This window comes from Micropterus salmoides, unplaced genomic scaffold (assembly GCF_014851395.1).
Source record: "Micropterus salmoides isolate LMB-PRFRI ecotype aquatic unplaced genomic scaffold, ASM1485139v1 Ms_hic_scaffold_16, whole genome shotgun sequence".
In the NCBI taxonomy this organism is placed as follows: domain Eukaryota; kingdom Metazoa; phylum Chordata; class Actinopteri; order Centrarchiformes; family Centrarchidae; genus Micropterus; species Micropterus salmoides.
This window is the reverse complement of record NW_024040707.1, coordinates 12139312-12165196: the sequence shown is the minus strand read 5'-3', so window position 1 is coordinate 12165196 and position 25885 is coordinate 12139312. Positions and strand designations below refer to the sequence as shown.

The window sequence follows — 25885 nt, the reverse complement described above, 5'->3', positions numbered from 1 at the left end:
ATGGAGTTCGGATGGGGGGGCTATGCTATGCTAACTTGGTCACAGTAAAGTACAACAATAGCTGGAATAAAGTTACATTCACATATTTTCTGAACTCACCAGGTAGTTCAACCTCCTCGCTTTCTTCAAGTCAAGAAATGAGGTTTCTTTTAGATATATTAAGAAAGTATTTAAATTATGTAAATTTTTTTGAATATTGTACTTTTTCATTAATAAACAACAGCCACATGAAGAAATGAAGTGCTACATGATGTCTCATACTCCTGTAATACATTTTACATCTTGGGAGGGTTGGCTCATCTGGACAAACCATCTCAACATACCAAAGTAAATGAAGAAATTCTCAAACTATCACATCTAGTGCATCAAGTATGACCACTGACAGATACCAGGACAATGTAAGCCTCACTGTTTCTGCACCACAGCCTATTATAAACCACATAATACATGACGTTTACAAAGGCATTGGCCGGGGAGGGTCAAGGCTCCTCTCCCTTTGCTTAATTAGATAAGCATGCAAATATTACCAAAATGTGTTTTAAATTTTTTGAAATACAACACAAACACAAAGTAGAACTGACAGCCATAATTTCAGCTTGTGGTAAAACGGTGCAACGTTTTTAATGGGCATTTAGCATGTGAAAGTACAAATTACATATTTGTGTGCACAGTGGGAAGTAGGGCTTCTACTAACCACTATTTTGATTGTCGATTAATCTATGGATTACTGAAACGAATAATCGACTATTCGGATTATGAATTGCAAAATTACAATGCGTTTTATTTAGCTTTTAAGTTAAACTTGAGGTTGTTTTAGGCATGTGCTAATTAACAGTCACGACAATAAAATAAATACTGCTCTCAAAAACGCATCTTTTAATGAATGTTTCTGCAGCAACAGAAAGCTTCTCTGAAATCAAATCCTAATCTCAGCAGCTGATCTGCTGTTTAGTACCTGAGCAGTTTACATGCCAGTACTACAACACACTGGGACAAACCCACCACCATATACAAAGAAAGGAATAACGTCATGCATTACATTTGCCGAATTTACAGGGGGGTCAATAATTATTATAATAATTATTAACAATTTTATAGTAGACAGCGTTTCACAACGTTTATATATTTTCCCCTAACTCAACAACTCACAAAACAGATTTTTTAAGGGAGTTTGGGGCAGATTAGCCGCCGCCTCACGCATTGACAGGAGAACTGTTTTCTCTTCTTTAGAAAGTATGAAATTGTCCGGTGTTGTCTAATCTTGCGCACTCGGCAGCAACACGTTCTCTAGCTGGGAATGTCGCCATGAGTGATGCATCGTTTGATTGTAAAGTCAGGGCACATCTGGAATGTGAACGCGGCCTTTGTGTATCATAAATGTGCTACTCTCAGCACCATTATCAAATTGTCCAAGGTAAACTGTATAGAAAACGTTTAACGGCTTTAATGGGAAGCTAGCTTGCTAACTAGCTTACCGAGACGAGTCTTCATCATCCACAGAGCATCAACGTTATGCGCCTCCTCTTCAGATGCTCCGGTGTTTCCATGAAAGCTCAGCTTTGCAGACGCTGAAGTTAACCTTTTTGCTGAGTGAAGAGCTGCCACACTCTGGGGGTTGTAGGTGCTGAAGGTGTTACTGCATTGCTGATGTTTTAGTAACTTTACTGTTCACATCACTTTATTACGTTAAGGTGACCGTGTCGTTACGCCCTGATGACATCGTGAACGAATCGAATAATCGATTTGTCGACTATGTTGATTAGTTGTTGCACCCCTAGTGGGAAGCAATATCCAATAATTTTTTTTAATGCAAATTCGGAAAGTATTATTAGTCACTTGATAGGCACATGGTCTTGTTATATATCACCATTAGCAGTAAAAAGAAATACATGTTATCCACCAGGGCAGTCAAATGTGAAGTTTAGCTGCTGATCCGAGCTTCCCTGCTGTTACCGTTTCATTACCAATAATATTCAGCTGTTTGAGAGAGACTACATGAAATTAATCCAACTAACATGACACCACAAGCCAAAGCACAGCACTGGAGAATAAACCAAACCACTGATGCTTCCATGCTCTAAGCTAAACAGTTTTTTTTGCCAATTAATGTTACTGATCAGCTGATTGTCTTGCTAAGGTAACCAGCAAAGCCAAACCACAGGCTGGAGAATAAGTAGGCAACATGAAATTAATCCATATTTCATACCACTGACAGGGGAACATGTCATGGCTCTCTTTGATTATGGCCAGCTAAATCTATCAAACAGCTTTCTTTTGCATTGTTAAGTCTGACAAACTTATTTACCTGTCCAGCAGAAAACAGACTACTTCAGCACCGCTTTGAAAACATCTGTCCCACATTAACGTTATAACCTTCCATCTGGGAAAATCCACAAAATCCATGATTTCTGCCATCAGCTGTTTGTCCTGGCTCTGTCTGGCTGTTGGCTCTCCTGCTAAATGACACGTTCACCTTCATTTGTCCAAATGTCATTTCTCTACTTCTAATAAACCAGAAGACTACTCGGAGACTGTATATTACTATTCTATTATTCCCTCTTCTTCGTACGTATTCAATGTGGTGACGGGAGTCTACACTACCGGAATTATACAAGCAGAATAATGCCGTGATGACGAAACGCGCTCTGTAGCGCTGTTTGTTCGTTGACAGCTACGGTACAAACAACAAAATACAGTGACCTTGTCAGGTTTCAGGCAGAGAAGACCCAGACGCGGATCTGAGTTAGACTGTTTATTCAAAGAAAATCAGCAAGGGAAGTCTGAGATCTCAGGGCTAGGGCTCTCTCCAGGTCCGGGGTGTAGGGAAATCCATAAGCTGGGAAGTGTCCAGGCTGTGGGTGGAACTGAGGCTAACAGGCAGGTGGTTGCTGAGGTGGTGGGAGTCTTCTGGGAGAGAGAAACAAAGGTTAACCAGATGCAACAAATAAGGTGCCGGGTGGAGCCTTACTGGGGCCAGGGTCTTCACGGAGAGCCTCTCTTTCGATGCTCCAAGAGACAGCTCCAGTGATGCACGAGTCAGGCAAGATGGTGTCCAAGACTGGAGTCGCACTGTCCTTCCCCTTTAAAGGCTCTGGAAAGGGTGTCGGTTTGGTGTTTCGGGAGCCGGGTCTGTAAGTTAGAGAAAAGTTAAAGCGTCCAAAAAACAGCGCCCACCTGTCCTGACGAGAGTTTAGTTGTCTGGCAGATCTGATGTACTCAAGGTTCTTGTGATCGGTCCAGACAAATGGATGTTCGGCCCCCCTCCAGCCAGTGGCGCCACTCTTCCAGGGCTGACTTCACTGCCAGCAGCTCCCTATTACCAACATCGTAGTTGTGTTCCGAGGGGAAGAAGCGGCGGGAGAGGAAGGCACAGGGGTGGAGCTTGCCGTCCTCAGCAGAATGCTGGGAGAGAACCGCTCCCAACCCAACGTCCGAGGCGTCAGATGCCGAGATGGGTCAGGTTGGACCAGGATGGGGGCTGAGGAGAAACGGGACTTGAGCTCCACAAAGGCACTGGCCTCTGGGGTCCAGGAGAAAGGTCTGCTGGAGGAAGTGAGAGGTTAGAGGCGCAGCCACATGGCTATAGTTCTGGATAAATCTTCGGTAAGTTAGCAAACCCAAGGAACCTCTGGAGCCGTTTCCTGGTAGTCAAAGGGGCGGTGGAGGGGCAAGGACAGGGCTTGTTTGCTGAACACATCTCTGAGATCGTGGTAAACCGGAGGAATGTGAGCCAAGTCAGGAGTAATGGCAGAGGGGCTAGGGGCAGGGACTGGCTGCGGTGAGGCTGACCTAAGACACTCTGAGTGGCAGGTGGAACTCCAGCTAGTGACCTTGGCAGTGGACCAATCAATAATGGGGTTGTGTTTAACTAACCAGGGGTACCCAAGAATCAGCAGAGTGTGAGGGAAGTCAATGATGTACAGGCTAATCTGCTCATGATGGTTACTGGAGAGCTGGAGCTGCAGAGGAGAGGTTCTGGAGGTTACCCGTCCAAAGGTCTGCCATCTAGGGCATTAACCACCAGGGGTTCTTGGAGGGGAATGGTGGTTAGGCCCGAGTGTTTGGTGACCGTTCCGTCCAGAAAGCTATCAGCTCCTGAATCAACAAATGCTTGCAAAGCGTTTGACTGACCTTCGTGAGAGATGGTGTCCTGAAGGTAAGTGCGTCGGCGAGGGGATGATGGAGCGGTTGTTCGGCTCGCTAGGGCGCGCCCTAGCTCTAGCGAGCCCACCCATTTGACGGTCTCTTGGAGCAGGTGGCCAGGTGATGTCCGGGCTGGCTGCAATACAGGCAGCAGTTGGTTTTACGACGATGCTGGCGCTCTTCGGGGCTCAGCTGGGAACGGCCCAGTTGCATGGGCTCCATCTCCGGAGAGAGTTCTCTGCGGTCGTTTCCCTGTGATGGGCGGACAGATGTTACTGGCTGAGGTGGTGAGAATGAGCTTACTGTCCTAGAGTGGTGTGGGGCTCGGGATCGAGGGCTGTTAGTGGTCTCAGTTAGCCGTCTCTCTCCCCTATGCTCCCAGCAGCGATTATCTATGCTAATAGACAGGGAAATCAGCTCATCTAGATTAGAACTCAGGATAGGAAACAAGTTCATCCTTTAACTGTTCTGTCAGACCATTGGCGAAAACAGAAGTTAAAGCCTCATTCCAGCCACTTTCCATAGCCAGGGTCCGGAATTCGACAGCATATTCCGCCACGCTGCGGCTCCCCGGCGCAGGTGTAGCAGTCTCTGGGATGCCTGATTACCTCTCACTGGGTGGTCGAAAACCTTCCGCATCTCGTTCGTGAAGGTGACATAAGTGTCTGATTGCCGAGCGTCTCCCCCATGCAGCAGTTGCCCACTCGCCCCGGAGAAGCCCGATCAGGTAGGTGATCTTAGATGCTTCTGTGGAGTAGGTCCTGGACTGCCGAGGAAAAACGAGATCACACTGAAGCAAAAAGGCACGTCACTGACCCAGATTCCCATCGTACCTTTCTGGTGCGGGGACCCAAGGTTCCCGGTCGGGTTGGTTGGGAGTGGCGGTTGCAGCAGGGAGAGATGCGGGGCTCGCGGAGGCTTCGGCAGTAGGGGAAAGAAGCTGTTGCTGGAGAGCGGTGACGGAGGTGGTGAGGCCGCAGAGAACATCAGTAACCTCTCTTAAAGCTCTAGCTTGTTGACCGAGAACTCCTTCCTGATGAGTTATGGCCTGACTAAGGTTTCTGAGATCCGCTGGGTCTGCCAGGCAGAGAAGACCCAAACACGGATCTGAGTTAGACAGTTTATTCAAAGAAAATCAGCAAGGGAAGTCTGAGATCTCAGGGCTAGGGCTCTCTCCAGGTCCGGGGTGTAGGGAAATCCGTGAGCTGGGAAGTGTCCAGGCTGTGGGCGGAACCGAGGCCAACAGGCAGGTGGTTGCTGAGGCAGTGGGAGTCTTCTGGGAGAGAGAGAAACAAAGGTTAACCAGATGCAACAATTCAAAAGGTTCTAGGCTAGTCAAAGGTTGGCTGGGGTTGACATGACATACGTGCGGAGATCAAACAATCCGGCAGGGACTGGATGTCTGAGCCTCTCCTTTAAGCAGCGGTGATTGAGGAGTGCAGGTCAGGTGTGCTAATTGCAGATGGGACTCAGGTGAGTGCGGAGCCCGCAGCAGACACGCCCCCAGCTCCCAGACTGGAGAGAGAGAGAAGAAGAGCCAAGCAGAGACAAACAAACGACACGCTCACCACACGCACACCAGACAGACTTCCACAACAATCACAGGCTCACAGCCGGGGCCTCGTGACAGACCTCCACAGCAGGGGGTGCCCGCGGTTATGTAGATATAAATGTCTCATTCTAAGGTAATAAAAATATAATGGTTCATTTTGTAAGGGGTTTATACACCACTGAAAACATAGTTATGGATATATATTGCATTTCTGTCAACAGAGCATCAGAAATATTACACACTGGACCTTTAACTAACTAATTTTAAACAGTCACAAGCTACATGGTTTGGGAAACACTGCTGTAGATCTTGAAATATTAGAAGGAATAGATAGGGCAATAGACAAAGAGTTATTAGGCTATAAATAAGACACTTAAAGATGCTCACCACCCCAACCCCCCTACAACTTAAAGGCCCATATCAGTGTTTTGTTTTTTTGCTACTTCAGGTTCATAACTACAAATCATGTAGGCTATACATTTGAATGCATGCTATTCAGTTTTAGATGTGTTTTTCTAGGCAGCTCTTTGTTTCAATTCTATTCTGTACGGTGTGAGATCCAGTAGAAATGAATCAAAAACGAGTCATGAGTCTGTATTAAATTACACATTATGTTTGCAAGGTAATGTACGGTCAAAGCGCTGCACTATGATATCTCCCGACAATAATGTGTCACAAATAAATGCAGACTTGATGTCCACAGTGATGGATTACACAACTCAAGACACAGCTAATAGATACTGTACGGAAATTAGTTGCAACTAGATCCGTACACATGTACATAATCAATCATGGTTCTCTCAAAACAGAAAAGCATGTTTTTGCAAAATGGCACATAAAGGAGACTTTTATTTATCCAAATGGGCCAATTCGTGGTTATCAGACAAGACCTCCATGTCCTGATTTGCTCTGAAGTTTAGTGCTGTCTACTTCTGTGTATCTGCCTTTAGCCAAATAAATTTATTTTTGGTATAAAGTCTGGAAATAGTGCTCTTTTAGCCTCAGGGGCCCATTAAACAAACAAGTGACTGCTTTCAATGGCGTCCTGAGTTTAACTGAAAATACACACCGTGGCATCTCTATCCGCTCTGGAGTCGTCGCTGACATCCGTCTGTAGGCTGCCAGACAGACAGTCCCCCCCACACACACATCTACCCCCACCCCTATTTGGTGGTGGCGCCTGCCTGTAGTCCGTATCCGGGTTGGACGAGGCAGCCGGAAGCTCGGCGCTCTGCTCGAACAAACTCCTTTACCCAGACGCCCCCGCGACGCCTCAACTTGCAGAACTGGCTTCTTGGGCTTCAGGAGTGTTTCCCATTTAAACAAACAGTGCCGAAGATGGCGGAGAGTTAATGGTGTAAAGAAGAAATTATCGATCCGGTAGAGAGATACGTCTATAAGGTAAGCTCGTGCTGCGCGTTTGCCATCATTCAGACAATTTAACCCGACTTTGCATTTGGTTTGCATTTCGCCAGAGGACGGAAATGTAACGTTACTGACTTTGGGTTCCCCAGCGGTGGTGCACACACAATATTGGCATCGGTACGGTGCGGAGGGCACAGTGCATGGTCATTTAGTACATGACAGCAAAGATTTACAAACCTAATGACTGTGATGAAGTGCATGCGATGTGTCATTTATTCGTCTGCCAGCCTGTGTTGCAAAACGAATGAATGAATGCCTGGTATATTTGGTAAACTTAACTTGATCACGCAAGCTGGCCAGTTTACGCACAAGCTGGTGGATCATCACAGAATTGTTTCCAACAGAGACATTGTCAAGTTTTTGGATGGGACAGAGAGAGCACACACACTTTAACACTCGAGTATTCATGCTTAAACACACAGAAACAGGGTGATAATGAGGTAAATTCCCTCGGACTGTCAGCGACATTCGGTCGAGAAACTGTACTGAACAGCTGAGTCTGACGCTGTCGCAACATGAGAGAAATTTGGACCGAAATGTTTGTTGATTATGTGCATGCAGTCATACACAATTGTGTGTCATATCCATCGTGTTAGAACGAGGCTTTACTGGTGTATTCTGCTGGTTCCGTTACTACAAACATGCGATGCGGGAAGAGGCAGACGATGCTGACTGTCAGTCAGTCAACCAGCCTGTCAGCTTGCTCTGGGTCCCGATTACTGAGCGATATAGAAAAAAGTGACTGACTTGCACACTGGAGACGTATACTATAGTAGTAGTCAATGCACTGAATAGGGCATGCATTGCCTATAAATGTGTGAGGGGAAAGAGTGAATGGTCGCTATGCTTCTGTTTTCCCTCTAAAGTCTCCTTTATAACCCCTCCTGTCATCTGCTTCACTCTTAATTATGTGTCTCACTGTACATCTGCAGGGGGCAGCAACGTGGCCCTGTGCATACACTGTCCTGTAACCCTGAAGGTCCGTGGTTTGATCCCTGAAACTGCCAGCGTGTATGTGTGTCCTACATGAAAAGCACCACGTCCTTGAGCATGACACCAGAGCCCTACTATAATACCATTGGGAAAAAAACTGTGTGTGTGTGTGTGTGTGTAAACAGTAGTTGAATGGAGGTAAATCAGATATGCAGATGGTTTATGTGTCAGTGTAGACAAGTGAGGGATGTCAGGTTGAGGTGATTTACACTAAGGCCAATGTAATGTTAAATTTAGGTGTGACTTATGCAACTAATGATTATTTTCATAGCAGATTATTCTGTCAGTCATCAAATTTCTTGTTTTGTCTGACAAGCAGTCCAGAACCCAAATATTGAAAATGCTCATACCGGAGAAGCAGTAATCAGAGAATGGTTTGAGATTTTATTGAATTACAATCATGAACTTTTCTTATGAAAGGTTTACACTCAAAAAGTCAAAATGGTAAGTGTTACTGAACTGAATTTACTGAGTAAAGAACGTGTAGTATGAGGTATTTTTTCTTGCCTATTAAGTGTATTATTCTGTTCTGTTTTGTATGCATTCCTATTTATTTAGCCTCACTGTTTGCGTTTATCAACTCTTGAGAGAGGATTTAACGAGATGCTACTGCTTTTTTAAGGGATTAAACGATGAATCGGTAATCAAAATTGCTTGCGATTACTTGTCTGTTGATACACTTAATTTAGTTGATAGTCCTTTAATTGACTAATCGTTTCAGCTTGTGGTTGAAGTCCAAAGTGGAGGGGTGTGGCAACAAGAAGCCCTTGTCTCGTTCCATGGCAACCCTCTCTTGACAGATTTACAGTCAACTCTGTGGAGACACGTGCAGACACACACACGCCTGCAACCTGCTTACAAGGAAATCAAATGCACTGGGTGGGGTGCGAGCAAGCTGCTCGGACTCATAGGCACCCATGAGCAGATGAATACGTGGACGAGGACAGTGATGCATGATGTTTGCTGAATGGGGGGAAAATGGGGACAGAGGTTAGCAGGGGTTGCTGTTGACTGGGTCAGGAGCTGGGGGCAGGGCTCACGAGGATGAGCTGGAGGGAGGCACGACCTCTCACGCCAACCCAGGAGTATGGGAAGCTCTGTGTGGAGGATGGGGGTAGTATCGTAAGGGGATGGGCTCAGGTGGGCCCTCTTGCTGGTATTCTGTCTGGCTTTATGTGTGTTTTGGGTTTTGGGTTTTTCCTGGTCTTTTGTTTGTGACATTTCTGCACTTCTTGACTGTGCTCGGTTTGTGGAGTCAGGAAGGTTTCTGACGGACAACATTCTTTGCTGTGCTCTCTCTTCTCCCTGTGGTATGTCTCTCGCTGTCCCCTGCCTCCCCCAACTGCAGTGTAGTGTAGTGAGCTGAACTGTTGTCCTGTTGTTGTTGGGGGCCCCTCTTCCATGTGTCAGGACGTGTTAAACAGGAATTAATCTTCACCAGCTCTCATTGATTTTGCTCTGTGGAGGAAGGGTCTTTTTTTTTTTTTTTTTTTTGGTCACTCATTTTTTGTCTTCTTGTCCTGTTACTCTGGCATCTCCAGTCCAGCGGTAGACAAGGGCAGGATATCTTTTAATACTTTGTCAATATCGTATATGGGTTTCGATACCTATAGCTAAACAATATTTTTTTCCAATACCTCACTTGTAGGAATAGAAACATGATTTTCTAGTTTGTCTAAAAAGTATGGCGAGGGGAAAAGTAAGCTCAGACTTTTATTTTGTTCTGCTTAGCTTACATACTTTTTGTATTTTACAGTAGACTATATATTTGACTAGGGATGCACCGAAATGAAAATTCTTGGCCAAAGCCAAAACTGAATATAATGAAAAAATTGCCAAACACCAAACAAGTACATTCACATTTTTTCCATTTATTTTTTCATTTTTTTTACCATTGCATAAATTAAATAGTCAAAATGTGCTCTTTACTCATTGTTTCCCATGTGGAGAGAACATGGTGGGTGGGTCCAAGGCCCAAGGGGTAAAGTCCGGTATAGTAAATTACATGTGTCCATTTACTTTTAATGGACACATGTAATATGTGTTATGCTTTCTGTGAATATAATCTAATTAATCTTATTTCCATCCTGTATAGACACATTATTTTGAAAACCGGATGTTGTCATGTGTATCCTTGTGCTATTCATCAAGTCCGACCCAATTTGATAAATAATGTTGTATGTGGTTCTCGTATCGCGTATCATGAAGACTTCACAGCATCTCTTCTTCTATCTTTATACTGCAGCACTTGTCTTTGTAAAGAGAGAAAATGACAGGATAAAGTCGCTAACCTGCCTGTCAGCTCACACCGGTCCTTTTCTGTGGATTTGCCATAAAGGCGTGAATACGTATGCACTCCAAATTTAGGTGTGGTTAGCTTAATCGACTTCACACAAACCCAAGTAACAGAAACACTCAAAGCGGGTCAGACCATTTGTTGCCTTTTCTATAAAGTCAGCAACAGATGGTGTGGATGTGCTAGGAGACAATCCAGCAGAACAGTGTCTGCAAATGGAGATTTCTCAGACACTTTAAAATGCTTCCACACTGCCGACATGTCAACGTAATTGTTCAGTAAAATTTATTCGATCTTTAGACATATTGGGCCGAACACCGAATGTGTATTTTTTTGCTATTTTCGCCCGATTAATTTTGGTGGCCGAACATTTGGCTTACAAGACAAAATGCTTCTAGGATGAGGATTATTCGATGTGGTTGGCAAATGTAACAACAACTCAGGTAATGCTGGCTGGGTGTGCTGGGTTGTAAACTTCTCCAAATCCAATAAAGAGCAGGACAAAGCTGCTAACGTTAGCTCTGATAACATTAGGGACCAGCTTCCACACAGTGGCTGTGCCAGTTGAACGGGGATTTTTCTGACATAACCTGCAACATTACAAACCAGTGTAGTTAGTTAAAGATGTGTTCCTTGTCCTTGGAAGTAACTCTTGGTCATTAAATTGGCTTACGTTAAACACTGTTTGATCCATTCCTTACTCTTTTGCTCTCTATGTACAGTGTTTCGGCATTGTGGAGAAATCCAATGCTTGAAAGCCTTATTTATGTTTTCTGAGGTATGACTGGACAATCACTGTTCAAGGAAGGGGTTTACTGAACGGTCGAGACCAACTTTTGGTACCACATTTTTGATAGTTCCACAGACACATTTCGGCCAATACCAAAGAAGCATTAAGGATCATTTTCTCCTACCTCTATAATGCTGGTTTCACACACAACGCGATTTTTAAATTTGCATCGATTTCATCTCGTGAGTTTCACCGCTGGAATACTTGCACGAGTGTTTGCACACAACGTGACAATGCGAATAAAAACAACACACCAATATTACAGCTGTATGAAAAAAAACAAAAACATTTTGGAATAAACGGATCAAGCCGATGCCAATATAACTACGTTATGATGCTGATTTGTTAATTAATGCTTTGTTAGGTCTGTCAGCCAGATTACAAGCTTACAACTTTTAAAATGCTTGTTTTCCGAAAGGAGTGCGAGTCGATCAGAGCTATGCTATGCTAACTGATTTCAGTGTAAAGGACAATGATAACTGGAATCCAGTAATAGACAAATATTTTTTTGTTGTCCCACAGAGCTCTGGCAGCTACAATAACAGTGGGGCCAGAAACATGCCAGCTCGCTCCTGTGAAGCGCAAGTGAAGATAAATCAATGTTTAAATCACTAAAAAATACAAATAAAAAGTAAATTTAATAAAAGCAGTTAACTCTGAGCTCCACCCGCCGGTAAACTACTCCGTTATCAGAGCAGAATCCAGTCAGACTGTGGGTGGGGTTTTTTTGTCCAAAGCTCCCGCGCTGCCAACGGCTCTCTCCTCCAGAGCTCCTGTAGCTCAGCAGCTCCCTGTCCTCTACACACCACACTCTGAAAAACTGTTGGTGATGTCCGGACTGTCTGGACGCTGATAGGCTATCGTGACACAACATCACGTGACTTTTACGCTCAAGTTGAAAAATTTCAACTCACGCAATGGAGGGTTGCATGCTTTTTTGCATGATCGCGCACTTCGCATCGCCTCCAGTGTGCTGCCGAGCAGGAAATCACTTCCCTCCTCTGCTTTGCATTGACTTTGATCGCACCGTCAGCGCCCACATCACGTTGCGTGTGAAACCAGCATAAGACCGCTATTTGGATCACCATGTCAGCCCTCTATAAGCTTAAAGGAGAAACAAAGAAACACAAAAAACAGGATTATAATGTGTCACTTCTCGGGTTTTGCATGTGTGCCACATTTATGGCTCTCTTCTGAAGCCAGAAACCACATAGGCAGCCTTCCCGACTGTAATGTTTTGCTGCTTCTGATATTGAATTGGTGATAGACAGGGGATTTATGAGTTGGCTTTAGCTTTGACACTCAAATGAGCTCTATTTTATTGTACATCTAACTGTTTGAAACCAGAAATACTACCCACATCCCGTTTTAAAAAAACAAAAAACATCTTGGCTTCATTCAAGGCCACATTTAACTATTAATGAATGTCCTTCACAAAGTGTTTAAAAGCTTTGAGTTTTATTTATTGGACATAGAGATACTTGCACATTGATCCTTAAGTGTTAAAGACGATCTTAATTACTTGTTGATTTTTTTGTTATAGAGAGCTTCCCCGTCTATCTGCCTCCCTCTCCTTCCCCTATGTACACTCATAAGTATTTTACACTCAGAAAAACTGGAAAAAAAATCAAAATAAAATAAAAGATTTGTACTTCTAATAACACAAATGTATCATCCTTTGTTTATTCCTTTTAAATGTACCACTGATCTTACTGTCAGTAGTGTCAGTAATGTGTGAGTGATATGATAATGCTGTGTGTTGGAGTCAGTGCTCTTGTGGTTATGCCGGAAGCTGACGTGCTTTCATTAGTCATGACGATACAGGAAGAAATGTTGGTGCCATACATTATTTCTCAAGAGTCAGCACCACCTGCAATATCACAGATCAGATATTTCCAAAAAGATGCTTTGACATGCAAGTGAAACAATGCAGAGGATTCACTGAAAATAACATCAGCTGAGGTGAAAAGATATTTTTCCTATGCTGATTTTATTTGGCCATGACGGTGACATGTTATGTGGCAAACAGTTGCCTATTTTTAAATACATCAACACAGCAACTTAGCATTTAGTTTTAGTTTTGTTAATGGTCACTGGATGAATGTTTTAGCTCTGTTCTGTAGGTAGCATGAAGTCAGAACATCAGCTGCCTGCTGTGGCTGGAAAAGACGCTGATGAGAGGGTTGAAAGTCAGTCAAAACAGTAAAGTTGTGGGTGGTAAAATCGAAACGATACCTAAACGGTGGGCATGTCACCACAAGTGACCCCTTTCATATAGTCATTTGACCCATTGTTATAATAAAAATATTGATTAGAGTAGCTTAAATTTTCTTTTTAAATGGCATATGTGCATGTATCTGGATAAAAACATGTATTTTGTTTTTGGTTTTTTTCATATTCTAATAACATAATCCACTGTGAAACAAAAAATACCCAAAATCAACTCTTAAGTCTTAATTTATGTGTGAAAGGAAAAGAAAGGCCTAAAGGATGATTACAAAAGGAAGTAACATTTTAAAAATCGTAGGGGGCTTGACTAATTTCTCATCTGTCACTGATGCATTTGCAGAGAGATGACACTCATGGCTCGTGGCTAGCCAAACAATTAGAGAGAGAACATAACCAAAAGCGTAAATAAGCCGCCTCTGCACCGATTCTCATTTTTATTGGTTTATGCAATTCAAAGAAATCGGCAGAAATATGACGTGAAACATTTCATGAGGGAATGTCACTAAAAATTAAATTAGACGTAATTTTTGTTAAATTGAAGCTAGTTTGGATTTCCTTGAGCAGTGTTAGTAGTTCTCAAAAGAAAGACCACACGTGAAAGTAATGTTACTGATATTCTGTCACACACAAAACCACATGTATGATGCATGAAAAGAAATGCACATTAAACTCTCATTTGACCATTTATACCAGGGGTGGCCACAGACAAAAGCTAAATCACAAAGCCAATCTATGTCACTCAGCTCAGGAATATCGTCAGCTTTCTCAAGTAGCTCCAAAAATGAGATAATCTCTTGTTTGAGCTCCCACACTCGTTGACATACTTTCCCCAAACTTAACCAGCAGACACTGGAGTGGGAAAGCAAGTCCTGGTGATCAGCGTCAGTGTCAGAAACTTAATAAACTGACTATGCTGAAGTCCCCTCGCTCGAATAAAGTTAACGACTTTTACAACGGGCTTCAGTACGTGGTCAAGCTGCAATACGGATTTACACAGTGCTTCTTGGTGGATTATGCAGTGTAAGAAAATTACCTCCTGCTCAGGGTTTAGCTCAACACCGCGAGTCACTGTCCTGCGTGATAAGCTAATTTTTGTTCTTGCTCTCAGGACACAAGATACCTGCTGTCTCCACCATGCACTCTTTGAGAAACTCTCCTTTGGAGAAAGGCTTGCTGGTCTTTGCTAGTTTGAATGCCAGCAATTAACTTGCCTTCGTGCTTAAATCTTGGATGGCAGTTTGTCGGATAAAGGCGTTTTGCTGAGCCTGCAATCTAGCTGCCAACCTCGGAGCGGTAGCCGTCCTTTCTTGCGTTGACTGGTTGTTAGCGTAATTAGCATGCTTGGTGGAAAAGTGATGGCTGATGTTGTATTCCTTTAAAACCGCAACGGTTTCTTGGCAAATAAGACATACAGCCGTTGACCGGACTTCAGTAAAAAAGTATTTAGTTGTCCATTACTTATTAAACACCGGTCACTCACTGTTGACTTTTCTCTTCTTTGGCCCACTCATTGTTGCAGATGAGTTCATTGCAGTAGCAGAGTAATAACAGAGAGTAGCCCGGGTCCGCAAACTCAAGTCTATCACTGTGACTAATGCGCCACCTGGTGGAACGCCAGGCATTACAGGACAAGGTCAAATGAATGCAGTCATATTTATGAGATAATTTGATTTGGGCAATTCTGTACCAATCTTCAGCGGGCTGGATTAAGAAGACCAACGGTCCGGATGTGGCCCGCGGGCCGTAGTTTGCCCACCCCTGATTTATACCATACTGTATGTCACAGTGTCATTGTTCATCGAGTGTAGTTCTATACTTCACCACTATGCTTCAGATTTATAGCAGAGCCTGATTCAAGTTTCAGTTCACTCAAAGTGGTTCCTTGTTTACATTTGAGAGTGTAAATGAGTGTAAAAAGAACAATTTAAATGTAAAAGATTTATAACTGTGGAATTTACTGTATAAAAGGTTTGAATTTGCTCCTTTCCCAAACCTCTCCTGGGGTACCCCTTGTCCTGCTCCAACACAGCTTATTTAAATGATCAACTCGTTATGAACACCTGAAGCAAATGATCATTTAAATTAGCTTTGTTGCAGCAGGGAGACATCTAAAACACACAGGACAAAGGAGGTTTGGGAAATCTAGGCCATCAGAGCGCAGTCCTTAGTGACCGTAAAGTTATTAAAGAAGCCTGTGTCCACTTTTGTGTACCAAAAGCCAAGCAGTTTCAAACCTAAAGCTGGACAATAAACCAAATTTATTAAATTACCAACAGTATGAATCTCTTACAGACCTGAATTTGTTCATATTATATTTTTCAAAAATGTCTAGGAAGTGACGACAGACAGCACAAGTAGTAAGCAGTTTAAATGGGTAACATATGGCCAGAATTTTAAATTTAAATTTTAAATTTAAATTTTTAAAACAAGAATTTGTATTTTAAATACAACAACAAATTAACTGAATTCATTAACAGAATGTAACAAAAAGTAACAGTTCTGATGTTATGTCAAAGACGTCTATGTATGGTATGTAGTCCTGTCTCTAATAACACAACCTCTAGAGGCAATAGTCTGACAGTAGAGCTCTGGCCTCACCCCATAGTTTTAGCTAGGAAATGTGTGTGATCTGCGAGTTTGCTACACTACACAAGCTCTCTTAGCTTTTTTTGTCTAATAAATTAACTAAATAAACTCACAAAATGTGAAGAAAGGAAATATTCTTACAGTTATTTTCCGATCACACACAAAAATATAAACGCACACCTTCTGAATTCAATCGCAAGAACTGTGATTGGTCGGCTTTTAGCATCGCATTTGCTCTAAGCCCAAGACTTCTGGGTCAAATCTACGGCGTAGCCTCGTACCCTATGCAGTAGCCTGAGGTACACCTCCCCAAAAATGTAACAGCAGGTCGCTGTGATGCGAACCTCAAGAACTGTGATTGGTCGGCTCGGTGCCTTCACATTTCCTCCAAGCTCACAGGAAGTACTCCGTGCTTTGAAGTAAATTTTATTTGCAGCCAAATCTGCAGCTGTAACACGGGGGATATATACAGTATATTTGAGCGTTACAAGAGCCACACGTATATCATTTTACCCCCATTCAAGTTAGCGGAGGGCTAAACAGGTTGCTCGGCCAGCAAAAGCCAACACAGTGGATGCTATAGTGCTACCGCCAACTATCTGTTTTGGCGGTGTAATTGCAGAATGACACAGACACCGATGTACGAGTATAAATTCATGGCTACATGCGTAGTTTACACACACTGAGAACATACGCAGAAGTATAAATCAAGCATTAGCCTTTCCACTGTCCCAACAATCACCAACTCTGGTTTGGTCGAAGTAAACCTTTAATTCACAGAATTAGATGTCAAAATATTCTGGTTATACATGCTATCACTGCCTCTCTGAAGCCAGAGCTCCCTCTTGCTCCTCTCCTGTGCCCGCCTGAACCCGCCGTGTCTTCATCGTTCCCGGAGTCAGAGTTCTGGTTAGAGCCCCTGTAAATCGCCTCAATACTGGATTCCCTGGCCTCTGTTGGTCTCTGAGGCTGTGTTAAGTTTACTAGGAGGCTGCTGAGCCCCATTTCATTGCCCACTTGCTTGGCTCCAGTTCTGGTACCCATTCCAGTTTCAGTCAGCTAAAAGATCACTAAGTTAGCTGCAGCTAAGTGAGGTAAAAGCTAAGCAGTTAGCAGCAGTTATGACTGATATGTGATATGTTGCCACCTTTTTTATTTATTTATTTTTTGGAGTACAAATTTGACAGATGGAGAGCAATCTCAGTTCTTACACATTGTACCTTTTAACAAATCAATCTGAAAACAGCCCTTCAATAACACAAGACAAACACGTCAGAAGTAAACATGTTTAAGAATCAAAATGTATGTCAAATCAATCAACTATTTTTATAATCGATTTAATTGTTTACGGAAATGTATCCAAAAAATTCCAAACATTCTGTGTTTCCAGATTCTCAGATGTTAGTCTTTACTGCTTTTGTCTTTTTATATTATTGTAAATTGAATAACTTTGGGTTTTGAACTGTTACTTGGTCAAAACAAGCCATTTCAAGATATCATCCTTGACTGATGATGGTCTTTTTTCACAATTTTAGTTTATAGACAAAAACAATGAATCAAAATATAAAATTGAGGGACAGATTAATTGATGATCAAAAATAAGTCTTAAAACATTTTGAAATGTTTTTATTATTGAGGTAAATCTCACATTAAACATTAATGCTTACGTTATCCTGCTCTAGTCAGGCCTGTGTTAAACGCTGATCTGGAGCGAGTCATAAAACTGGGTCACTGAACACGTGTTGAACCATTCAGACTGACGGCAAACACAGGTCATGTCCTTGACATGCTCTGAAATTGATCCAAGTGTTGTGTTAGTCATTTTTGCTATTTGACATGTCAGGAAATCCACTCGTTTTATCATTTCAGTAGAAAAATATATTTTGGGCTAAATGTTTTTGGTAAAGTTAAGGAGCTGAAAAGTAGTTTACACATTTGTCTGTGATAATGGGATGAACTGATGAGAAACAGAGCTGAGAAAGCTGATGCTCATGTCAGAACAACAATCGACCATATCCTCAGTTTCTGTTTCCTTTCTTTCACCATAATGCCTCAGCGCTGCTCATGTCCTCTGCTGCTTTATTTTTCTGAGAGCTATTTCTTCTGTGAGAGGAATGTCAAGTGCCCATCTCTGTGTTTTGTTTTGTTACATCCGCTTCACTCTTTATATCCGTCTTTTTCGCCTCCTCCTGTCTTGTTCACCTCAGTCTTTGTCTACTTCTTACTTTTTCGCAGAACACAATTAGCTGATTCTCAGGATTAAATAAGTTCATGTGTTAATATCCAATATATTTTCTTTGTACGACCATGGCTTTCTTTTGTGTTAGTTCAGATCCGTGTGTGAGTAAATATGTGTGAGATGGGGGGGGCAGGAGGAGAGGAGAGGGGGAGGAGGAGACGTGGAGAGTCGTTTTATTAACGTGGCGACTCCCGCTAAAATTCAGGGAGTGCTGTTGCATCCAGCTGTTACTGGTTGCGCGAGGCTTCGTTGCCATGGCAACACAGCCCTGTGCGCCTGCTCAAGGTCGTTCATCCAGTTCTGAACTGAGCGCGCTGCACATAGGATGCACACGGAGAGGGAGAGGGAGAGGGAGAGAGAAACAGAAAAACTACTTCAAAGTGACCAATCAAAAGCACTTCAGTGTCGTTGTGATCTGTGAACAAACTAACCCGCTCCACCCCCACCCCCAATACACATAGAGAGAGACAGACACACACACATTTACTTTCTTCAATAAAGAAACAAACAAAAAACAACCTTTGGCCTTGGGGCTTGTAGGTTCTTTTGCCGGCTGATAAAATATTTAACTGGTCAGTGGGAGTGGGATTAGGGATACAGTGGCTGGAGAAGAAGCGAGCAGCAGAGCTTGGCTTTGTGTTTTCCTTTCTCTAATGGTGCATTGCTGTGAGGCTTCCTGGGGCTTCTTCCACCTCCTCTCCTCTCCTCTCCTCCTCTCCTCTCCTCAGAGGGCTGCAGCATCCCTCGGGGGCTTTGCTGCATGTTTGCTGGACTCAGTACAGTACAGCCCACATTGTACGTTAAAGGCCCCACTATGCTGTGTGAGAGCAGGAATCGTGCAGGTTCATTGCATGTCACACTGCCAAAGTGGGTCTAATAAAATTTTGGGTCGCAGTCTATGTCAGAAAACATCAGTTGTGAGGTATGTCATCGAGCAATGCATACCTACTTAGTGAATTGTAGCACTACGGAGGAAACAAGGCTAAGACCTATGCCAAAGTCCTTTACTGGGACCAGAGGGCCAGAAACCAGAAATGTTCTTAATAAGAAGATTGCCATTTCTCCCTTAAACGGCATCTCTGTAACGACGCGTCGACATTGAAATTTCACGTTAACAAATTTTTATAATCGACGTCGTCAATTACATCAACTAATTGTTGCAGCCCTAGCCCCTATCTGAATTAATGGGGAGAGCGCCATAACTGCACTTTCACTGGTCACTGGTCACTGGGACATAAAACATGCATTTATATAATCAGCAGCTGATAAAAATCACTGAAAAAGTCTGACTTTTCCCAAAATAAAGCTTTAAAGGTTAAAAAGTGTTTTTCCCCACTGGTTATACTACTACGCATGCATGGTAGACCCTTATGTCAGTGGAACCACATGATTGGATGAAATGTGAATACGCCTCAGCTTTCTAGCAGTACACACAAAACAGCTGTAAGATAACAATTATAAAGACAAAGAATATGGGTAGCAGGGATTGTCTGAGCTACAGAGAGAGCTGGAGGTGAGTTATGGTGCGTTCCAGTTGACATGGGAAGTCGGAATTTCCGAGTTGCAGTGAACAAGTAGCTGCCTGCTCTGCCAGCTGACTGCTGGATGTGGAGGTCGAGTCATAATCGTTGATTATTTCACACCTAACGACTGGCGACTGCCGATCGATTGCTTATTTCCCTCTAATCACAGCCTGAGAGTCGGCAAGCTGGGTGACTGGCAAATCGGTCAAAAAAAGTCAGGGGATCGCTAAAATTAGTAGGGTTCATCCTCTGGGGACCATGAACTTCATGGCAATCCATCCAGTGGTTGTTGAAATATTACAGCCAAAGTGGTGGACCGACAGACTAAGAATATGCTAGTAGTGGCATGTCATTAGTAGGGGTTTGCTGTATTTGTTGTAATAGCAATATAAATCGTAATGTGATAAATATTTGTCTTATCACAATATTAACAATATTGGGCTTTGGTGACGCACGTACACCAGGACTGAAAGTGTAACTGTCGGGCTGATGACATTAACCAAAAGAAACAAAGAGCAGAGGTTGTTCATCACACAACAACATCTTGACCATGAGACAGGACAAGTTGGGATCCAATTCAGCTGAAGTGGCAGTGCTTGTCGATCGCATTGTATGTTCACTTTGCTGTTCATGAAAGTAGAGTCAAATGACTCAGTCAGTCATTTTTAGGCAGGGGTGTGCTTGTGACGAAAAGCACACCATCACCAGCAGAAGAATAAAGGCAGTCCAACACTATGCTGAAGTTGGCTTGATAATCACAATCACATCATAGGAGTTATTCCCAATATGATCTGCATCGAGTTGAAATTAGTTCAAAGTTTTATATTGATCAGCTAATATCAGAACAGGCTACAGTATAGAGAACACAAATGTCATAATTATCACTATCACAAAACAACTTGCAATTTAAAGAGCTTGGCCTGGTGCTGTGTTTTTTGTTGCGTTTGTTTTTCTTAAAAATGGTGGTCAGAATGTCCGCTCGGCCAGAAATTTCCGACAAATTTCATGCCAAATTCTGATTGGTTTGTATGCAGGTGCCGTAGCAGCAGTGATGTGAGAATTTTGATACATTTATGTTCGCCAAAGCTCTCAATCAGCCACCGGTGTCTCTCAGTGTGATTTAAGGCCACTGTTTTGGGTTGACAACCAAAGATTTGACCCAATTTTGTCATAGTTGTGACCATTTTTACAGTACGCAGTGTCGTGGCCCTAAGAAACCTCACTCACATGCTGCTCTGCAAACACATGAAGGTGAGATAGCAGAAAACTGCTGTCAGCAAAGGCTTCAGATAAGCACTTGCCTTTTTATTCTTCAACATGCCACTAAATCGTGTAAGGCAACATGTCCTAGTGCCTAATATGGAAGGTGGTTTTCTTCTCCTGCTTCTGTTGTTTTCTCTTTTTGCTCTGGAAGATGCACACAGAGTTCAGCAGGATTTTCATAAACCAACAGAGTCACCATTCACTGGGAGAGCAGTGACGAATCGTGTCGCCTTTTGTGGTCAGTGACGTGATGGTTTAGGGCAGGCATGTGTGTATGGTTGTCTAAAAGAGATACAGTCTGTCAACTTTTTGTGAGCTCCGCGCAGAGGAGAGCTGGATTTAGGTTAATTCCACGTTTCTTCTAGCTGTAAGGTAATAGATGCTTATTAAAGGGGTCCTCAGAGGGGCGTGTGTGTCTAAGAAGGGAAGTTCTGTTATTTTACTTTTTTTCCATTGTAAAAATCCAGACCTAGTTTATGTGTTTTAGAGCTACTTTACGTGCCCATGTGCGTGCGTGCGTGCGTGCGCATACACACACACACACACACACACACATTTATGAGGTAGGAGTTGAGGTAAATGTTACCAGCTGCAACACAGCAAGCAAGTGGCCTCAACTCTGCCTGAACCCGGCTGTTACGTGACTACCTCCTCAGTTTAATTCACTCCTGTCCTGCCTTCCCCTCAGCCACCACACCTCCTATTTCACTCTACCCCCACCACACACATGCACACAAGTATGCACACACTGCGATCTCCAACCACCAGCACCTCTCTCCAGTGTCACCAGCAGCAGCATCACTCATCTCAGGATAGTGGGAGAGCACTCCAAGGTCTGCTACCCCCACCTCGTCACCTTGGTGTGGAGCGGCGGGCCGGCCAAGCGTCTGATTGGCTGCCCCTCTGCCTCCCCTCCGAGGTCACACTGTTGGTGCTGTGAAGTCACAGAGGCCTGTTTATCCGCACCTCCTGTCAGGCTCAATTGCAACATACTGTACATAATAGCACCTTGGATAAGCACTAACAGCATTAGTCACTGTTTTTTTCTTTATTAATACCCCCATTAGCTTCCATAAAATGGTCGCTAGTTTTCCCGTTGTCCACACAAAAAGAAAAACAATTTAAAGACACGTGGTATCAATTAAACAAGTAAAGGCAATGATGCAAATGTAAAGATCAGAAAATAAGAATAGAATAACATATATGAAGGTAAACAATAGACTGTTAACAAAAATAACATAAAAACAATAAAAAAGGACCAAAAACAGCAACAACATCTATGATAGATAAATCAGAAAGATCCGTCTGATGTCGATGGGGAGCATATTATAGGCAGAAGAAGGTCTCTAGACGAATCAGGCGACTAATTTTTGTGTTGCATCAGGCGCCGCCACCATTATTGTGGTGGTAGAGTGGAATTGAACACATTTAAACTGACAGTGGAAGCAGAAATGTTTGTGTCAATAACGGTCGGCAGTTGCCCCTCCGACAGACGAAGGTAGTCTGTGTGAACGTGGAAGTTATTCATTCTCTAGTCTAGTCTCTGACTGGTAAGGTCACCATGGTAGTGGAAGTTCGTCTGCTCCTGCTTAGTCTATGGACATAATAATAATAATAATAATAATAATTTATTTATATATGTATGTGTGTGTATGTATATATATATAATAAAAATGGTCTTGGCAATGTTCATCACTAATTTGTTTGGTATCACTGTAGTTACCAAAGTGTAACCCCCACAACCCTTAATTGATTGATCCCATTATGGCTCAGAAGGTCATATCAATGCCTTTAACCCCATGAAAGTGCTATGTAAGAGACGTTTAGATTGCTCAGTGAAACATATGACTCAGGAGATTCTGAAAGCGTGCACAGGACAGGCAGTGAGCACGCAAGCTCAGGCTTTAGTCAAACTGCTGAATTTCACATTCTGTTGTGGATGGGGACCAAGCAGAGTTACTGCCTTCACCCATCTGTTTCTGCCAGGCTGGGAAGAGCAAAGGAAGCCCTCTGTACATCGGCCTCAGCTCAGGCTGAGGGGAGGGAGTGTCTTTGGTTGAATCCACTTTTCCTCTCTCATTTTCTTCTACTGCTTCCCTCCCGCATAATGAATCTGTTAGTCCTGTGAGATCCGAGTCGTAGTAAACTGGCAGTGACGTCTGCATGCTGTCTTATAGAGAGAAAGGGGCCAGAATTTAAATATTGATTTGATGCAATGTGAGACAAAGATTCCGATTCTTCTTGGGGGCTTTTTATAGCTGTTGTTTGTGTATTTTTAGGTGACTTTGCCCAAAAGGAATGCTTCACTTGTGTTAAGGTCCTCCTCTCTGTTTCTTGCTGTGCATACGTGAATGTTCCTCCTGTGTCTCAGTTTGTATCAGTTAGACAAGATGCCCAGGATGAAATATCATCTCCTGTAGGCCTTGGCTGCCCACTCAGGTAACCATCAGGTGAACAGCCTCCGCTTTGCCTGCAGATCTAGAAGGCTGCAGGTGATGTTTATTGAGCTGATCAAACTGACAGACTGTTTGCTATGTAACTTGGTCCACTTTGAAAAACCTCCTGGTCAAATTTGCATGCATAGCTATTTCAACTGATAACAATGGAGTAACAGGATGGAAGGTGTGAATGGAAAATTACTTTTTTTCACCCTGCTAGCCACTTTTACATTCCATAATATACATTCTGACAAATAAATAGGCCTACTTCCTGAGGAGCACGGTGCTGTGTCAAAATTGCATCCAAAAAACACAACAACACCGATTTATTGTTGGATCAGATTTGTTTTAACGGTATCTCTCTGTTTCATCCCAATATTCTGTTTGGCAGGAAGCACAAAAAATGTATCACCTAATTGATCACCCAAAGTGTCCCTGAGAAAGGCAGCTGCTTCACTGTCCTCTGTCAGGGTTTTGGAAACTTCTAACATCTCAGTAGCATCTCCTTGTAACAATATATTGTTACTGCTTAGGAAACTGAAGGGCACATGTAACCTGTGATTCAGCTTTTCTTTTTTAAAGCTAAAGATCACACTTTTAAATGTATTTTACTACCTTTTTCAGTGTTGACGCCAGGGGTATACAGCTCTTGATGCTAAAAATTTACTAATTTGTGCTTTTATTTGTAAACATGTTTGTGTCCGGTTCTGGTTTTTTTGGTTTTCACGGCTGTTACCTTCAGTAGCTCTTTGTCAATGCCTCGATTTCTCCCAGTTTTGGGACATGTTGGAGAGCTAATTTAGGCAGGTAGTTTTGATCAACTGTCTGAGTGTCTTTTCAACAGTCTGTCACTATAGGCGTAGACGGTCTTAGACCGTCAAATTGCTTATCGGGAATCACAGAATTTCACTGACTACAAAATTTATGGTATCGTGACATAGCTTACCTACATTTAAGTAATGCTGGCAAAGATTGAAGCTTAGCTCTCTACATTGTCTGAGCTGGTCCAAGAACTTGAGTGTTGAAGCTAACCAGTACAACATCAGAGACTCTGGCAGCCGCACAGATAATACAGAAACTGCATATGTGAAAGATGAGGCTGACCAACTTGAACATTTAAAAGAGAAGGCAACAACAACTTTTCAACCTAAATCCCACTGAAGACGCCTCATCGCACCGGTAAAGACTTGACCTTGACATATCATCACTGACTGAACCTCTTAACATTACCATCTACCCGTCCACGGGCCGTCAGGTCCTGGCGGCAGCTTTCGGTATGTGCACACAGCTGATACGTTAACTTCATACTCATATGATGCACCGTTTGAAAGCTAAAATCCTCGTGATTCGACCAATGCAAACCATTTCAAGATACAATCACCACAGCGGGTACAATCGGCGCAGCCTCTGTCAGACCAACCAGTACAAGCAAAATTGACGCGACTCACCTATGAAGCCTCATAGTAATCCGCCAATCGATTATATTCCAACAAAAATGGTCTTGTTACGTTGTCAAAGGTCCAGACGATCCAATCCAATAAAAACATTTAGTCCAAATTATTCCATCAATAAATCCCCAGGGACTGATGCCGCATCGTTTCATATTTGCTGGCAGACGTGGCTCGTAAGTCATTATAACCGTAATAACGCCGATTTGAATGTAAACAACTACGATAGCTTGTATTCAAATTAGCCGCTGAACTCTAACCTTTCGACTGACAGCTAATCCGACCCAATAAGAGCTCACATGTCACTTTCACAGCCTTCAATAGCCAACGTGATCCAGCGCTGTAAGGAAGGGCCGGCCCCTATTATTTCGTGGGTAGGCCGAGCCAATTACAAGCAATTGTGCCGATGACTGGCACTTTGTGTAGCCAATAAAATTCTGAAAATAACGATATCCAACTTTAAGTAGGAAGTTCATTATCTACCAGCAAAAAAAATCACATCTGCGTCAAGTCGGCGTGATGCAGCAGCAGCAGCCGCCTGCCGCCATGGAGCGGTGCTGTTTTAGAAAAAAATATGCTAAGACATACGGGCGGGTGGTGATGGAGCAGTGGATAAGAAACATGCTTTTGGAGTGAGAGACCCGGGTTCAAATCTACTATGAGACACCAATGTGTCCCTGAGCAAGACACTTAACCCCTAGTTGCTCCAGAGGCGTGCAACCTCTGACATACAGTGAGGAAAATAAGTATTTGAACCTGCTATTTTGCAAGTTCTCCCACTTAGAAGTCATGGAGGGGTCTGAAATTGTCATCGTAGGTGCATGTCCACTGTGAGAGACATAATCTAAAAAAAAAATCCAGAAATCACAATGTATGATTTTTTAACTATTTATTTGTATGATACAGCTGCAAATAAGTATTTGGAACACCTGAGAAAATCAATGTTAATATTTGGTACAG

At 43.0% G+C, this 25885-nt stretch overlaps 1 protein-coding gene and 1 long non-coding RNA gene across 3 annotated transcripts in view; one reads left to right on the top strand and one right to left on the bottom strand.

Annotated features, from left to right (window-relative positions):
• Positions 1-2737: 2737 nt before the first annotated feature.
• Positions 2738-6792, bottom strand: LOC119905296. The gene is made up of 2 exons (XR_005444804.1): positions 5510-6792; positions 2738-5419 (listed from the first exon to the last, which is right to left on the bottom strand). It is a non-coding gene; the product is annotated as an uncharacterized LOC119905296 (long non-coding RNA).
• A 156-nt stretch (positions 6793-6948) lies between these two features.
• The window catches only part of LOC119905269 (nuclear receptor coactivator 3-like), a 65784-nt gene continuing 46847 nt past the window's right edge, over positions 6949-25885 (top strand). The window contains exon 1 of one of the 2 annotated variants that reach the window (XM_038722123.1): positions 6949-7096. The gene's annotated coding sequence lies outside the window, so the exon portion shown is untranslated. The remainder of the gene's footprint in view (positions 7097-25885) is intronic. The other variant, XM_038722121.1, reaches the window with a different exon arrangement.